The sequence below is a fragment of the Lepisma saccharinum genome, chromosome 4, assembly GCF_977018435.1.
Source record: "Lepisma saccharinum chromosome 4, izLepSacc3.1, whole genome shotgun sequence".
Classification (NCBI taxonomy): Eukaryota; Metazoa; Arthropoda; class Insecta; order Zygentoma; family Lepismatidae; genus Lepisma; species Lepisma saccharinum.
The window spans coordinates 831,410-843,431 of record NC_139232.1 but is presented as its reverse complement, the minus strand read 5'-3'; the positions used below and the strand labels follow the sequence as shown (position 1 = coordinate 843,431).

General features: G+C 41.5%; 1 protein-coding gene across 3 annotated transcripts in view; it reads right to left on the bottom strand.

Moving 5' to 3' along the window:
* The window catches only part of mrj (DnaJ heat shock protein family (Hsp40) member B6 mrj), an 87,692-nt gene that overhangs the window by 60,483 nt on the left and 15,187 nt on the right, over window positions 1-12,022 (bottom strand). The window contains exon 1 of one of the 3 annotated variants that reach the window (XM_083120232.1): window positions 11,802-12,017. The exons of the other annotated variants lie outside the window; for them this stretch is intronic. The gene's annotated coding sequence lies outside the window, so the exon portion shown is untranslated. Of the gene's footprint in view, window positions 1-11,801; window positions 12,018-12,022 lie in introns of those variants that run through there. 3 annotated transcript variants of the gene reach the window in all.

Sequence of the window (12,022 nt, the reverse complement as noted above, 5' to 3'; positions counted from 1 at the left end):
AGGTCTCCTCAACGGCATGTTGCACCGCCCGATCACCAGCGAAGGTCTTCCCCGTCAGGAAGTGATCGAAATGCCGGAAGAGATGGTAGTCAGTGGAAGAGAGGACGGGAGAATATGCTGAATGAGAAAGGGTTTCATATTGCAACTCATGGAGAGCCTGCACCGTCCTTTGCGCGACATGTGGACGAGCATTGTCGTGCAACACGAGGTCTGTGGACCATTGCTGGATTCTTGCGGAGAGGTTTGTGGTGCATTTCATGGAGTTCAGCACTGTAACGATCTGCATTGATGTTTCACCTCGCCTGAGAAAGACATGATAGATCACACCCACCATAGACCACCATACCAGCAATAACTCCTTCCGTGGGTGGAGAGGTGGTTTCGGAAACCGCCCTGGACGTTGATCACGATCCAACCCTTGTCCTGATCATTTACGATTGTCATAGCAGATCCATTTTTCATCTGAAGTGACAATCTGATGCAGGAAACCATCCCGGTTATTCCTTACACTCAGAGAACTGCACACCTCCAGACGGCGAGTCTTGTTGACCGCTGTCAAATCACGTGGTACCCATGAGTCCAACTTTTTCACTTTACCGATCGCACGGAGCCGCCGAACGACAGTGGTATGGTGTATGCCTAACTCGTCTGCAATGGCACGAACACTTTTCCGAGGGTCCGCTACCACGACGTTCCTGAGCTCATCCGAACATGATGTTGGTCGATGGCCACTGGGTTCATTTTGCAATGCTGTGTCACCGGAACAAAATTTGACAAACCAGCGGCGAATGGTTCGTTCATTTACCATTCCTGGCCCAAATGCACTGTTAGTGTTTTTGGCGGCTTGCTGAGCAGAATGTCCCAGTTTGAATTCGTAAAGACAAATCACTCGCAATTGTGTGTTCTCCATGGTGCACTTTCAGATGACCCTGTTCAGCAACACACTGCCTCCTGACTGTCTGGGTGCTCCAGCCTGTTTGCGGGACGTATACAGAGTTTATGACGTTAGACCCGTGACCTCAGTCAATCTATGTGTTGTGTTGTTGAGGTGAGTTTCTCACCAGACGTCAAAGCGGACATTTCATTCGCACCAACCCAATATTAATTCAATACCAACATACATATAGTCACGGATATCTAATCTACTGTAAAATGGGATGCATAAATATTAGTGTTGCCCACGAGACGAGACTTTGGCCTATCTCGCCTCGTGGAAATGCTGTGAAATGCTGTCTCGTCTCGAAAATATTCGTTTGTCTCGGGACACATGATCAATCTCGTCTCGTCTCGAATTTCTCGAATTTTTAAAAGCCTGTCCCGTCTCGTCCCGTGGGCAACACTAATAAATATTAAGAGGAAATCCTCGATCACCATATCAATTCACTTCGTGTTACGCAACGCGAGGCCAAGAACTGAAACAAAGCAGTGGACAATCTCTGTACCAGCATCAGATCAATTATATTCCTAAAAAGCACTGAAGATGCAAGAGAAAATTAACGAATTTTGCGTAAAGCTTGGCGAATCCGCTACTGTGACTTATAAAAAGTTACAACGTCGATTGAGATTGAGAATGATCATTAGTGAGTTAAATTTGAACCGGTTTACCGTCCATCAAATTTAGCACTTGGATGCACCACGACAATGCCCCATGTCACATGGCAGTAACCATCAATTAATTTTTAGCAGAAAAAAGCATTCCTGTGGTTCCTCAGGCCTCGTATTCGCCGGATCTCAGTCCCTGGGACTTCTTTCTATTCCCCCGGCTCAAAAACCACTTGAAAGGGCGCCATTTTGGTACTTTGGATAATATCCGGAAGAGAGTAACCGACGAGCTGAAGAGTATTCCAGCAGAAGCCTTCCAGCACTGCTATGAACAATGGAAACAACGCTTCCGTCGCTGTGTAGCTGCCCAAGGGAACTATTTTGAAGGGGATACCCTTGATTTGTAAAAAAATAATATTCATGGTTAAAAGAAAATCAATCATTACATTTCTGCCACACCTCGTATAGAGGACACAACACGAGCCACACAAGAGGACCACAATGGCTATGAGTGCAGACGCGGCAGCCTCGCTTGTACGTAAAAAGTAGTCCAGAGCGCATCGGAAGCGAGTGACGTTGGGTGTCTCAAAAAGGGCGATCCTTTGCAACCCAAATACAGTGTCAAGATGATTTGTCTGTGCAACTAAGGTAATATTCGCACTGCATGTAGCAGATCCTAACCGAGGTAACCAACTAGATGAAACTTGTTTCTAAACACATTTTAGCAACGTACTGCTCAGCAAAGAAATATGGAAATCAATTTGTTCTGTAGGTAATGGTCATCTCTCGCCTCTGGAGCGTTGTATCCAAAGTTCGATTTCTGGTTTGAGGGTCAGATACAAGGGCTTGGTTTCTTTGTTCACAACTCCGCAATGTATAAATTGCAGGGTAGATTCTGATGAAGGAGGTCATGTATCAAAAATGATTGACTGATTTGCTTTATTTTACTTCGCTTTTTGTGCCAATTTTGGCTAATTTGCGAAGATGGGGATGAGGGATGATATGATGAAATTTATGAATAGACACTCACAAACATCCATGCCCATGCCGGGATTCGAACCCGGGACGCCTGGCGTCATAGCGCGATGTGCTAACCACTCCGCCACGATGGCCAGCTCATGTCTCAAAAATAAAAGCTGCGATTGGAGTGAATGAACAGACCACGCGTCACTAGATGTAAAACACATCTGGCAGGCACTAAACATCCGGATCTGTGGTGCCAATGAGCTTCTTAAATGTGTGTGTTTGGAAACGCAATGTCAACGAGACAAGACGATTCTCGGGCAATCATCGCAATTCGCCACCTGTACAAATAAATGGTTTCTTAGTCTCGAAAATACAAAATGTGCAAATGTTTTGTGGTGTTCGAAACAAATTAAATTATTTTTCTTCCTTCATTTTGTGCTAAAAATATGCCACAAATATATTGACAGTCAAGTATACACGGATGGTACCGAGGCGGACTTGTAAAAATCGAGACGATACCGTGATTTAGTGTACGACACTATCGATCTGTTTCGAGATTCTTGTACGACATTAGAAAATTTACTTAAACCAAATTTGCCACTTCTCCAAACATACCAAGTGCATATGAATCGTTTATTTCAGAAACCCCCTATCGAGCACTTCTAGGGAAAACGATACTTGTAAAATTTCCAAAACGCATCGTTTGATGCGAAAATCGATCACGTAACCGCACAGATAAGGTATCTGCCCGAGCACTTACATACACGTCATATATTTTGTTGTAGCGATTGCAGTCATTAGTGTCAATTGTGAACTTGTGCTGAATGGCTGCATACACAAATTCACAATAAAATCCCTTTTTTTTTAGGGCTTGTAGCTTCGAAATGAGTCGTCAAACAATAAAATGTTAAGAAAAGTTGTATGACCTCTATACGCTGTGAAAGTTTGTGTGGTGACACGTTGTAAACTGTGTTGTTTACACTATATATTTCGAAGCTCGAGACGAAAGCGAAACACTGCCAACTCCCATCTCGTCTCGATTGAGCACTCAGAGTATATTTCCATTTCTAACTCTTGCACACTAAGCACTGGCTTATATATATTAATGACTATTTCGCAAGTTCACTTACGATTTAACCGAACCATGCGAGTTATTACCTTTGAAAAATAGGGGGGAGGGCAAACTGCACAGTACAAAAATGTTATACATGCATATATTTTAATACATTTTTCTGGGTTATTTGAAGAAACTCCCAGTTAGATGTATGTAGCGTAGCGTGTCTGGATTTGTATTGCATTTTGGTTAACTAGCGTCGTCTGTTCACCTCTCTAGTTAATAGCAACGACAGTAATTAATGGTGAAGAGATAAAATAAACGAAGGAACGGGACCTTACAAACAGTGCATACCCTGCTTTAGTTTCGTGGGATTATAAACTTACTTTCTATTTCGAACGCCTGGTGTTGTACAAACAATTACACATACACACATATGTATGAATACAGGGTGGGCACCAAGTAGCTTTCCCCAATAAATGAAGAAATACTTGTCTTGGGGAAAGTGACTTTGTGCCCACCCTGTATATGTATGTGTGTATGTAAGTAATTTAGAACATAGAATGTTAACGTGATTGTTTTCAAATATTTTTATTTTCGAAAATGTTGTTATTGATACGAGCACAAGTTTTGGCGGAGTCTTAGCTTATATAATAGGCTTTATAATACACATACAAAATAAAACAAAAACTTTCCAAAAATGGGGGAAGGCAGAAACGCAATATCCTTTGATTACGAGGAATTGCTAAAACTAAGCATGGTTATATCAAATGGAGCTGAAGCCAAAGAATGTGTATCACCTAGGCTTTCCTATTGCTAACATGTGGACTTGAGTCCTCGCTCTGGCCACAATTTCTTTTCTAGCATAGTACGCATGCAAACAGCAGTGGAGCAGAGCTGCGAAAACCGCCTACGTTACCGACAAAAAGCCACTCCATTTGAGGCATTAGCGAACTTGACCTTCTGCCTAGAGCAGTTCGACGTGGCTGCAAGCTCATAAGATCTCTTGCTTTTACCGATCGTCTACTTTGGAATATTGGCAGGTCCGGACCAGCGGAATAAACCGTAACCGCGACATCTAACGTCTCCGCTCCGTTATAACGTTGTCCGCCTACGTGGTTAATGGATAACAAACATTTGTTTAGCCTTGATGGACCACCAAACTAGATCAGGTTAAAGCAAATCCTTTTATTGTCAATCGATAATTCCTTTTTACGATACATTAGATCCTACGTCAATCTAGAGTCTTCCACTGCACTCAGGCCCAAGAACGAATGTCGCATTTAAAATTCTATTTGAGAGAATAATGATGACGTAAAAGCCAATGGGATGCTAATTAAATTAAGAACAGCTGCAAGTAAAAAAAAAACTAAAAAAAGTTGAGCTTTTGTTTTATGTTCACTTTATGCACAGATAAGCTAATCGAGATTGGACCTACAGTTTACAGTGGGATCCGAACCACCGTGCAATGTGCCTCTACCGGGTATCGAACCCGGGACCACTTCATTACAAGGCTACAACGTTGCTACTATGTCATCGGGAAGGCCAACAAAGAAAAACGGTTTTGCAGTCTAAGTTCTACGAGCACTTTGTAGGACAGGTTCTAAAATTCTTTACTGAAGTAGAAATACCCGTTTGAACTTAAGAAATTTCTAAAACTATGCCAAAGAGTTGCCAACGAACCACAACCAAGGTCTTTCTTCACCTGGGTCCTATATATACGTATCTGCTGCACAACCTATTTTGACCATGCTTCATGAAAACAATTTTTACTTGAATTTCGGCGACAGCGAGAAATATAGCCACCGGGTAACAAAAAATTAATATCTTTCCTTTATCTCGTTCTCGCAAAATGGATTGCTAGGTATCCGAACTGGGCAAGTGTTCACAGATTCGCGCCTGATACATGCTACGGGAAACTTTTCACCTATCAAGTTTGTTTGAGTTGATGTCCACTTTATGCACAGTAAGGCTAATTGGGACTGGGATTGCAGTTTAAAGTCGGATCCGAACCACTATGTGCCTCCACCGGGTATCGAACCCAGGACACCAAGGCGACGACGCTACCACTGCGCCATCGGGAAGGCCTCACCTATCAAGTACTTTAGAACTTACGTCTATCTTTTCCCCTTCGATTTGTCCATACCAGCGGTCACGAAAGTACGCTGGTGCCACATATGGAGAAAAGTGAAGCGGGAGAACATGAACCCCTGGTTGCCGTACACGATATAGCAACGTTCACCATGCAAGCGCAACTCTCCCTTCAAAGGAAAATTGTCCCTTGTCATCCCAACAGTTAATAACGCAATTCTTGTATCGCGTATAATACAAAGGACGAGTGCAGAACGGGAACACCTCTCAGCGTACAGACACGTGAGCAGGATGAAGTGGCAACAGTGGAAGTTCTTCCAGCTGCCTAATTTCGTGTATCCGAGTGTAGTTCTATCGATAGGTGGTCACAAACACAATAATCTTGAGAAAACTCGTCTAACAATCCCATAACGTAATTGGGACGTATATTCGCTCGCAAAAATAAGGTTAGTGAAATTGTTCATCTCATCTCCATTCACTTTCTTTTAAATTCTGCATGGTTTTCAAGGATGGACGCAATAGTACTGATGCAGTGCGGCTACAGAAAAGTCAATGACATTTCCTGACTTCCAGGATATAAAATACATGAGCAGATTAACACGAAAGGGAAGAGTTGCCGTAGATCCTGCACGGTTTGGTGCAATGAGAGGTTCAAAACCAGTACAAGAACATACATTTTTTTTAAGTGAATGAATGCAGTGGTGCGTTTAATCTCAACTGCAACACACTGAGATGTCCCACACGCTGTACGACTGCGGCAGCTCACTTCCTTGTACAGTATCTTTGCAAAGGATGACAATCAATCGATACAATTGGAATAGGTATAGTCATGTATTTCATTCGTAAGGGTGAAAATTTTATACTTGAAAGTTTTAAAAGTGTGAAAAATATGACAATAGATATTTTACTCTATAAATTGTGCACAGTGCAAGAACAACGAACCTCACGGGCCTCGTAAGTGTCCAACGAGTCCCCACGAATATCTAATATTTGAAGATAACTTTTTACTATTAGGTCACTGGCACTCCTCCCTTGTTGCAGCTGCCTAAATATCGACCATATCTCTGCTAAAGGTGGATGACTTCGCGGAGGAATGGTCTTCTGCGCGTATGCCGAGTAACTTGTCAAGGAAAATACACACAATGAAATCAGTCATCCTTGTTATTAAACCATCGATTTGCTACACCAAAAGACCAGTAGAAGCCTTCAGTGCTGCCGAAACTATCCTCTGGGAAGCCTTAGCACTTGCTCAGGTGAATCCGTATCTACTGTACGTAGTTAGTAAGATGTGGGTAGTTTCACTATAAAATACATAATTCGTTCTTATAAACCATGATGGACAGTTACTGAAATGCATATTCCATATGGTAGTTACCTAATGATGATAAACGTCTTACGCATGCTACACACACACGTCTGCGTAGCTCCAACGGTTGCTAAATTTTAACTACGTAGGTCATGGATATAGACTCATAAAGAGATGACACATTCCTCGTTGTCACTTGTATATAACTCACCCATACACTCGTCAAATTTGGGTTCTATAATAGATAATTTTTGTACGTCGACTTCTAACATATCTTTTAGTGCACGGTAATAAATCTTGAGATACACTAATGAGACACGCACTTGTATACGTAGATATATACTCGTATGTGTGTGTGTGTGTGTGTGTGTGTGTGTGTGTAGGCTCGGTGGCAAAGCGCCTGAACTGCTTGACTTTGGATCCCGCCACTGAAGTGGAAGGATCCACTAGGCAGTGGATGTTCCTTGCGACAAAACTCTTCAGTTTCATTTGATCACCACTCATCCTCATAATCGCAATTTGCCAAAATGGCCGGAAAGAGACGCCAAACAACAAGATATAAATACATATGCGAGCGTGTGACAACATTCGATGAATCTCAGTGTGAAAGGCACCTTTCACATTGACAAATACGATAATTGTTCTGTTACGCATTTAATTTTTAAAAATCACTAATTCAATCACAATCAATATTTAAAACTGGAATAAAAATTGTCATAAATACTAATTACATCGCCACTTTCCTCGAAGTGAAAATTAGCTCTGGGGTTCTCCGACTTAATAATTATGTAAAATTACACATCATTTTGGGTGGGAAACCAGTATGTGATTACTGTGAATTGCAAACAATGTATTCAGGGGTGAAAAATATAAAAACCTGCTTGATGAAACAAAAAAACATCTAAGGTTAGACTGTCATGTTAGATTTGTCGAATGCGTTCCTTGCGAACTGACTCATTATCTTAACCTACTAGGGATACTATATTATAATACAATGATTAACTGTTCAACATTTGCTTCTTGTCTTCAGATAGTTTTGACCCCAGAACATTCATCTCCTCTTGTTTTCATGAGTCAGACAACTTTCCTGTATGGACGATATGACTCATTTTATTAACCAAATGCCATTTTTTGTCAATTTACACCATGGACATCTTGCAAAGTTAGAGCAATCATTAATTCAGCAGTTATCAACTTCCTTTTGTAATGAAAACACATTCCAAAAACAAGGTCGGGATGTTGTCGTACGACACGGATAAACTTCTGGAATACTTGGAGGGTACAAAGTTGAACAACTTACCATTTAACTATTTAGGGATGGTACGATACCTAGAAACAACAGGAAATTTTCTACCTGTATGCGTGATGAAGCGGGGGGGGGTAGGTTACTCGCTTGCCATTGCCATTTATTTTTTGTCAAGAAACTACATTTTTTAGTAATGCACGCAGACTGTGTTGCTAATTTGTGCCCGGATCATCTTCTGTTGTGAATATCACAAAACAAAGTTTCACAAGTTTTTCCTTAATGCAAAAGTATCAGAGCACGTAACATATACTGTATGTATAGTAATTCGTGGGGAAAAGGTTACGACCTGACGGAATCTCAGATGCACTTTTATTTTACATTACGTATCGCATTTAGCACCTTGCCCGATGTAAAAAAAAATATCTGGTAACCTGAATCTTCTGTGCGTTTACATAAATACAGGATAAAAATGCAGTTTTTAAAGGCCCGGAGCGTTGAAACGTGTCCTTTACGAACAAAACGTTATCAAGAAAAGTTGTTAGCCTTGACGTCCTCTACACGACGTGAAAGCTTGTCTATGTTATACGGTGGCACTACATGCATTCACTAAACTAAATATATGATATTTGTGTATTGAACGTTCCCATAACATTATCCATAATCATGCATAACAGTTTGCGAAGATAAAATAAAATTAAGGCATGTATATATGCAGCGCTCGAAGTGGGAAGCGGGGGGGATTTCATGCACAGCATGTACCCCAGCTGTTCCACGACCAACATGTTAAACATAAGAGCATCACTTCCACAGACGCACATATCTAACCATTTCCACCCCAATTGCTGGGTTATGGAAAATATGATGATCTCATTTAAAAAAAAAAAATAATACGTAAACCAAATTCACTTTACTGTGAAATTTAGGCATACCAAGCCAACATCTAACCGATTATTTATTGATACGTCATATTTTCTTTATAGTCATTACAAAGTCAATCAATTACAGATAATTGTGAGCTTGCGTTGCGTGGCTGCCTTTAATCAGGAAAAAAATATTTTTTTCGAAGATTCATAGCGTCGAAACGAGACGTCAAAATAAAATAAAAAATAAACGTTTTTGTTTAATGAACTCTAAACCCTATGGAAGTATATGAAGTGACACGCTGTACATGTTGTTTATTCCATATACTATTTGAAGAGTCGAGACAGGAACGAGAAGACACGAAATTGTTGCTTCAAGTCCACTTTATGCTCAGATAGGTTTAAAGAAACAGTGCTTACAGTTAAAAGTGGGATCCAAACGTCTGTGCAATATAATACAGGGAGTCGAACCCGTGATCCTTTGATTATACCAAGCGACACACAGGCATACCTTTCGGGACAAGAACGAAACTGTAAAGTTTTGTCTCGATGCAATCTCCAATCTTAACACACCACAAAACGTAAAAATTATATTAAGGAAAAATGTTGGTTTAATACTGTCGTTACTATTACTTTGATAGTTTGGTCTTGAATTCACGATCTCTACAGGTAAAAAGGCACACACTCCGACAATGACTGCACAATATAATTTGCAGTTCAAGCGCACAGCCGTCATTTTACACTTAGCTGGGTTATGTCAGTAGAAATTCACTCGCTGAATCGATACCAGCATTATTACAGGAAAATGCGCACACGGTTGCTTTTCTTATTTCCGAATAGCAACCAACCAAACCTACCTCTCCGCGTGGGAACACACGTGAGCGTCGACGTAGGCTTCAATCGGAGACCCTGCCCACCCACAACGAATTTCTTACGAAGGGGAAAACTATGATCAATACGTTTGGCGGAACTAGTGGCTGTCTGGGTACAAAGTACCTGTCATTACGCACAAAAACAAGTTACATTTACGAAGAATTTTACAACTAATAAATCTAATTCAACAACGTGACATGGTATTGTAGGCAGCTTTTCAACCCTCTCCTCTTTAACGCGAAGAACGAACAAGACTCGCGTGTTGTGACGAAAAACCAGGAGCTTTATTTCTATCACGGTCGTCACCTGGTATGCTGGCAATCTGTCACGCCATGTTAGTACCCCATTCATAAACGAATATAGTTATTTTTATTAATTTACGTCCGTTAATTACGACGATGATGGTGAATGATGAGTACATACAACTGGTGGGAAGAAAAAAAAACATTTCCAGGCCGATAATTGAATCCAGAACGTTCGAGCACCGAACGACCTCTTCCTCCGAGACGATATGGAGCGCTACGGTGAAAGAAGCGTCTTACTGAAACAACACAGTAAGACATATTCGAAATTATGCTGCTCTACACATCGGTTGAGACTTAAAGGTAATTCTCCGTAACTCCAGATACCATAAACCCCATGGTTGATTGAGTTTATTTTACTTCGCGTTTTGTGTCTCTTGGGTAATTTGCGAAGATGGGGATGAGTGATGAAATTGATCCCCCACCATTCACACTTGTTCTCACTTTTACGCTTTTCAATTGTTACATTTTCTTTGTTTCTTATCATCTGGACAAACACAAATACCCATGCCTTACCCGGAACTCGAACCCGCAACCCCTGGCGTTGTAGCGCGCTGTGCTAACCACTTCGCCACGGAGGTCGACACCACTCGGTCACACGGTCCGGCCATTAACTCCATGGAAATGCTCCTCCAGCGGGTTTACGCAATTTTCTTTAAACGACACTTCCTAAAACATTCACGAGGTAATCACTTGAGGTTACCGAGATAAGAAATGAAGTATTTGACTGTTGCATGCGGCTTGTTCTTAGGTATGGATGTGTCCTTTATGGCCCAGAGGATTCAGATTCTGCCATTCGTCTCGGCCTTTCCGCCAATTTCCTTTTGAGTTTCCGGCTGTTACAAGGACAAGTCTACCACAAAGGGTCTGTTCCATCATTCGCAACCACAATTCCATACGTGGGCACTTCATGAGGCGTAACTACACAATGACAATCACAATCACAATAAAGAAAGAATGCAATCTTAGCTACACTAAGAATATACGATATGAAAGACAATAACACAGGTAATACCAAACTTAACTTCAATATATCTGCGATTCTATTCACTTGTTTGAGTTTCAATTGATGCTTTAAGACTACTTGATGCTCAGATGGGCTAATCGGGACTGGACCTGCAGTTTAAAGTGGGATCCGAATCACTGTGCAATGTGCCTCCACCAGGTATCGAACCAGGGACCTCTTCATTGCAAGGTGACGACGATACCACTATGTCATCAGGGAGGCCCGAAATAATTCACTTGTACATCGTGCCCTGAACACTGTAGCTAACATTTTAAACACACATTCAAGCGATATCTCTCTAAGTTTATGAATTAATTGTTACACAGCAAAACGCAATTGGGTTGTCGCTATAACTTAACTTCAAAGTAGCTTATCGAAAAGATTGTATCGGAACATTCGAGAAAGACTTGCGGTCTCCGCAGTCGACAATAGCATGCAAAAACTAGAAAGGTCCGAACCGAACGTCTGCACGGCTCAAACGGTTTTGATTCATCAGCTGTTCTCGACACTCGTGACTTTCACATCACAACACAGTTACGAGAAAGCAAAACTTACCGCAACCGAGTGATTATAAATGCTGCGATGTCCTTCCTGGGTAACGTCAAAACACCTGAGAAGAGTATCAATCCATGTCCCCTTTCGATAATTACTCTGGGCACATTTACGCACACTTGCCTCTTCCGAAAAGCATCCTCGCGGGGTCATGCGTAGCTCACAGAGTTGGACGGCCTCTCGCGCTGCTCGCTGTGGGCCATTTCCACCAACACGCACGCAAT